Source organism: Amborella trichopoda, chromosome 12, assembly GCF_054954075.1.
Source record: "Amborella trichopoda isolate Santa Cruz 75 chromosome 12, AtrichopodaSantaCruz75HAP2 v2.0, whole genome shotgun sequence".
Taxonomy (NCBI): Eukaryota; Viridiplantae; Streptophyta; class Magnoliopsida; order Amborellales; family Amborellaceae; genus Amborella; species Amborella trichopoda.
The window spans coordinates 28,028,060-28,033,415 of NC_142347.1; the positions used below are offsets into that span (position 1 = coordinate 28,028,060).

A 5,356-nucleotide genomic window follows, 5' to 3' on the forward strand; every position below is an offset into this window, starting at 1 on the left:
GAAGTGAAGCCCAAGTAAAAAGGGTTTCTAGGATGGTTTCAGATAATGTTTGAGCTATTGAATGGAACTTCAATAGAAAGGGTAATTTCTGACTCTCGGGGATAATAGGTCAAGCTGATGGGGCGATTGGGACTCCCATGGTTTTCATGAGTCGTCAGCGTTTTTAGTGGAAATCTTGCGTCAACTGAATGATAGGTTTGACTTGCAATTTTGAAGTTTTATGTAAAGGTGTATCTCCAGTGGTGTTTGAACATGCTAGGGACATGAATATCCTTGCAAAAATGCTTAATGTATTTTCGTTGGGGATCAGGCATATCAAGGATATGTCTCTGCTAAGGATTAAGCTCATTAAGGATAAAAGCATCTTTAGAATCCATCAAAACTTGTTAGACTGAACCCAGGGTTATACTGGGTTAATAGGTTCATGGTTTGAATTGAGAGGGTTTGAAAATAGAGCTATTGAGCTCAGAGTTTATGGGCTTCACATAGCTCAAAGTTACCTTAGTTTGTGCAGGTAGAACAAAGAGCATAGCTCTTTTGCTCAGCTTGTGTCAATATGCACAAGTGTGTGCTGAACTCATGGTTAAACCATGGGCTCGTGAGAGTTCGTTTGTAGAAGAGAGAGAATGAAGTGAGGTGAAGGTAATGGACCCACCCTTAGACACGGGTTCATGTGTTTAAGCACATGAGAGAGAGACAAGAAGAAAATAGAATGAGAAAGTGATGGACCCACCTTAGACACGGATCAGTGCAATGGATAACGCGCGAGAGAGATGAGGAGAATAGGTGACAGACCCGCCCTAGGCACGGGTCAGTGTGTTTATGCGAAGTGAGGGAGAGAGAAGGATATGAGGGTAGGGATGTATAGATGAGTCCGCCTTAGGCGCAGACCTGACTGGTCTTTGACGTGAGGGGGTAAAGAAGAGGGATAAGAGATGGAAAAAGAGATGGGTCATCCCTAGGCACGGACCCGAGGATTTTTTTTGTCGTGTGAGAGAGAAGAAGAGTGATAAGAGAGGGAAGGAGAGACAAGTCCGCCCTAGGTGCGGACCCGAATTCTTTCATGCGAGAGAAAAGGGGGCAGTCCGCCCAAGCTTGGTTTAAAAGGTAGATGGGCGCCTTTTCACTCATCTCCTTTTGTTCTTATGAGAGAGAGAGAGTAAAAGAGGCCCTTCTTTGGATTCCAAAGTGACCTTCAAGAGACCATCCTTGGGGACCATGGCTAGCTCCTCTAACCCCCAAGGAAATTCCCTTGTGCTTCTTTCTTCTTTTCAATGTCTTTTGATGGTCACTTCTTCTTCCATCTATTCTTGTCTTGTCTTTTGCACACCATGTGTTTGATTAAATGTTTGAACACCCTTTTGAGCACAACCTTGATAACTTGATTATCTTTTGAGCATCTCTTGATCATGTCTTAGCGCATGTTGCATCTTCATGTATCATTTCAAGCTTTCTTAATGCATCTTGCATCAATCTTGAGCATCATGGACACCTCTTAGGCATCACGAACCCCTAGGTCCGTGAACCTTTTCAAAGCTTCACCATCCATTCTTTGAACCTTATGGGCCTGAATGTTCTTGAGCATTGCGAATATGTCCAAGCATCATGAACACAATTGGTCGTCACATACATCACTTTGAACTCCATGAATGGTGGTTGGACACCACGAACACATCCTTGAGCGCTATCAACATTTAGAGTATGACAACCATTTTTGGTCGCTACAAGCATTGCTCTTAACCATCATGCACATTTCTGATGTTCACAAAAAATTGCCTTGACTGTTTTGAGTTGCACAGATGTCTTCTTTGTACACTTCAAACTTGTCTACATATCACGATTCTCTTGATCATACTCGTCATCAATATGAGCATCATGAATCAATATCGAGAACATTTTAGAGCTTTACGAACATCTTTTTGAGCACTAGACGTCACAAAAAAAAATTTTGTTTGAGCACCATGCATATTTTTCTTTGAATATCATAAGCATCATGGACGTCAAAAAAACCCTCAAATTTTTCTTTGAGCACCCCAAATATTTTTGACCACCCTAAAAAAAACAGTTTCTCGTTTTGAGCACTCTAAGTTTCACAGACATTTTTGTGAACACCGTGATCATCTTGAAGAATTTCTTTATGCCCCCCTTCTCATTCTCATGTAACTCTTCATATTCTCATACTCTTTTGTGCATGCTTTATCATCCAAAGCATCTTTGCAGCATTCTCATGTAACTCTCCTCCTTCTCATATGCTTTTATGTGTATCTTAGCATTTAAAGCATCTTCTGTGGCATCTTCACGCACCCCTTGTATCTCAAGTGCAATTTGGCATTTTCAGCATGGACACCGCATAGGTATGCATCTTAAAAATTCCCTTGAGACTTTTTAAGCATAGTTATGCAATTTCATGCATCTTCTGATGTCGTTAAGCATAGTTGAGCATAGTTATGCACCATAATTCATCCCTTGAGCATTTTCATGTATAGTTATGCATGTTTTAGCATAGTCATGCATTTCTAAGCATTTTCATGCATAGTTATGCATTCTTTAGCATTGGGTACTTCTTTGATAGAAAAGTGCGCTCTTCAAGGTCACTTTTCGCGGCGGGCATTGGACCCACAGACTTGTGATTTCTTAGAATCTCCCGGGTGCTTTGGACTAGCCAAACACCTTCTTTATCAACCTCTGCATATAGGGGAGATTCTGTCGAAATTTTGCAAAATTCTTGACGCTTTATTTTCTTGTTTCTTTTGAAAAACCCTTATCCTTCTGAACTGTCATCTTGCTCAATTGCTCACTTCTTTCTCTTGTGCTTCTTCTGCAGTCACATCCCCCATAGAATGACCACTCGGAGTTCTAGTAGGGCTTTAACCGTTTGGAATAAGAAGAATCAGACCCCAGAGATTGCAATTATCATTCCTGATGACTCTGAAGAGGTGATTCCTCTAGCAATTCATAGAGGTGTAGAGAGAATCATTGCCCCTACAATGCAAGGGGAACCAAGAGAAGGTCCAAATCCTGTCATTGCTTCTAACTCTAGGCAAGTTATCCATCCCTTTGACTGGCATACCCATAGAGGACTTGTTATGGCATATGTAAGATTGCCTTTTCCTGATCAAGTCAAGAGACTTAATCGTCATAATTCTGATATCTGCACGATGGAGATAGGTCGTGATCTTCTCAGAGCTACCTATCAACTTTTTAGTCATGCCCTTTTCTTTGAGTTGGCCATGTTCCCATTCTTTGTGAAGAAGTTAATGAAGAACCTTACAGACTTCAATGTTCCGTGCACTGGTTTATTTGGAAAAAAGATGGAAACAATAGTTCACTGGGCCAGAGAGGTCTTGGAAATAGAAGACCTGGTCTCTACTAAGAAGAACCCATCTATTGCACTCTTACTCAAAACTCCTTTCCTGACCCTTATTTATGTTGGATCTTTCCGAGGCGATTCTAAGAGATCTTAGAACCGATCTGCTCTTGCGATAGTTTGTTCATTCGGATTTTCAGCCCTGTCCTTTAAAAAGGTCTTCGATCTCCTAAGATATTGCATGTCTTGAAAATGAGAGTGATATGGCCACTCTCGAACATCATATCCAAGAGACAGAAGGCTTGCTGGTCTTGGCTCGTAGGAAATGGAGGATCCACAGTCATCTCAGCTTGATCATGGGGAGTATCCTCCTTGGTTAGAAAAATCAGCCATAGCAGGCGAGCAATTTTAAAACACAAGATAAAGAAGGTGCAGCAAGACTACTTCAGACTTAGTCTCTTGAAGGAATGATTCCTCAACCTTCTCTTCTTCAAGGCAGACAACCATAGCTTCATCCATATTGTAGACATAATTTTCTTTCTTTTTTAACTTTTGTAAGGCGCAATGTTACAGCCATGCAATCCTATTTGTTTATTTCCTTTTACGCTTGTATATAGAGGCCACAAAACTGCAACTCGTGGTCTCCTTTTTGCTAACAACTTATGTCTTTCATTTGCCTCCATTGCCTCCATTGATGACTCTTTACTTTTTGTACTAAATGTTTATGTCTGTGTTTTGAAGTAGCAAGCCTGCAACTTGTAACTTCTACTTTGTCATGGAATGAATGCTCTTTTCTTTCATCTTTGACATGTCTGCTTCTCTTTGCTTTTATTGTTTGCTCTTCTCTACTTCATGGTGTGCACCTTTCTTCTATTTCTTGTGACCAACCCTTGTCTCCTCTGGAAGGGGGTAAGCGATGAATCTGGAATTCTGCTTCACACGGAAGCGAATTTGAACTCCATCATGTGTGAGTTGAACGCCCTCTCGGGTTTTCATCCAAGTCCTTGGGGTATATGCCATTTCTAGTCTTCACAAGAACCCTGTATATATATATATATATATGGATATGGAAAAAGATCCTGTCAGCCCAAGGACATACTGCTACAGTAAATGCCAACTTCCCAGATTGAATCTGGGTTGATTTAACGATCCCGAATATTCGGTAGTGTTTGAATTTTAATTTTTTTTCTACAGATTGGATTGATCTGAAATTTGGCGCGTGTGTACATAAAATATAGGTGATCTTCAAAAAATATAAAAAAAATATTTTACATGAAAAACATTGACCAAAATACCCTTGTAAAGTTTTGGGGGTATTTTGGTCAATTTGTTTTTACGGATTATTGTTTTATATTTTTATTAGGCGTGCCTTGATTGATGAATAAACACTTAAAATTTCAAGTGATTTGGATTTATAAAAAAACAATAATTAAAATTCAAACACGAAAGGAGGTCGTGACCGTCAGATCGGCCTAGATTCAATCTGGGCCATTGGCATTTATTGTAGCTGTCAGCTAGTGGGCGTACAGATTGAATCTAGGCCCACTAGCTGACCGCTACAGTAAATGCCAATGCCCCAGATTGAATCTAGGTCAATTTGACGATCACGACCACTTTTCGTGTTTGAAATTTAATTTTTTTTTTATAAATCCAAATCACTTGAAATTTTAGTTGTATATTCTTTTCATCAAAACACACATAATTAAAAAAAAAAAAAATCTGTAAAAACAAATTAACCAAAATACCCCTGAAACGTTACAGGGGTATTTTGGTCAATTTTTTTCATGTAAAATATTTTTTTTATATTTTTTGAAGAGTCAGCTATTTTTTATGTACACACGCTCCAAATTTTAGATCAATTCGATTTGTAGAAAAAAAATTAAAATTCAAACACTATCGGATATTCGGGATCGTCAGATCTGCCTAGATTGTCGGCGTTTACTGTAGCAGTACGCCCTTAGGCTGATAGGATCTTTTCCCGATATATATATATATATATATATATATATATATGGAAGATACTACAAAACGGCCATAGGCAAAAATGAA

At 39.3% G+C, this 5,356-nt stretch overlaps 1 long non-coding RNA gene across 1 annotated transcript; it reads left to right on the plus strand.

Annotated features, from left to right (window-relative positions):
- Positions 1-848: 848 nt before the first annotated feature.
- Positions 849-4,107, plus strand: LOC105420999 (uncharacterized). The gene is made up of 3 exons (XR_966823.3): positions 849-1,107; positions 2,271-2,354; positions 2,825-4,107. It is a non-coding gene; the product is annotated as an uncharacterized LOC105420999 (long non-coding RNA).
- The last annotated feature ends 1,249 nt before the right edge of the window (positions 4,108-5,356 follow it).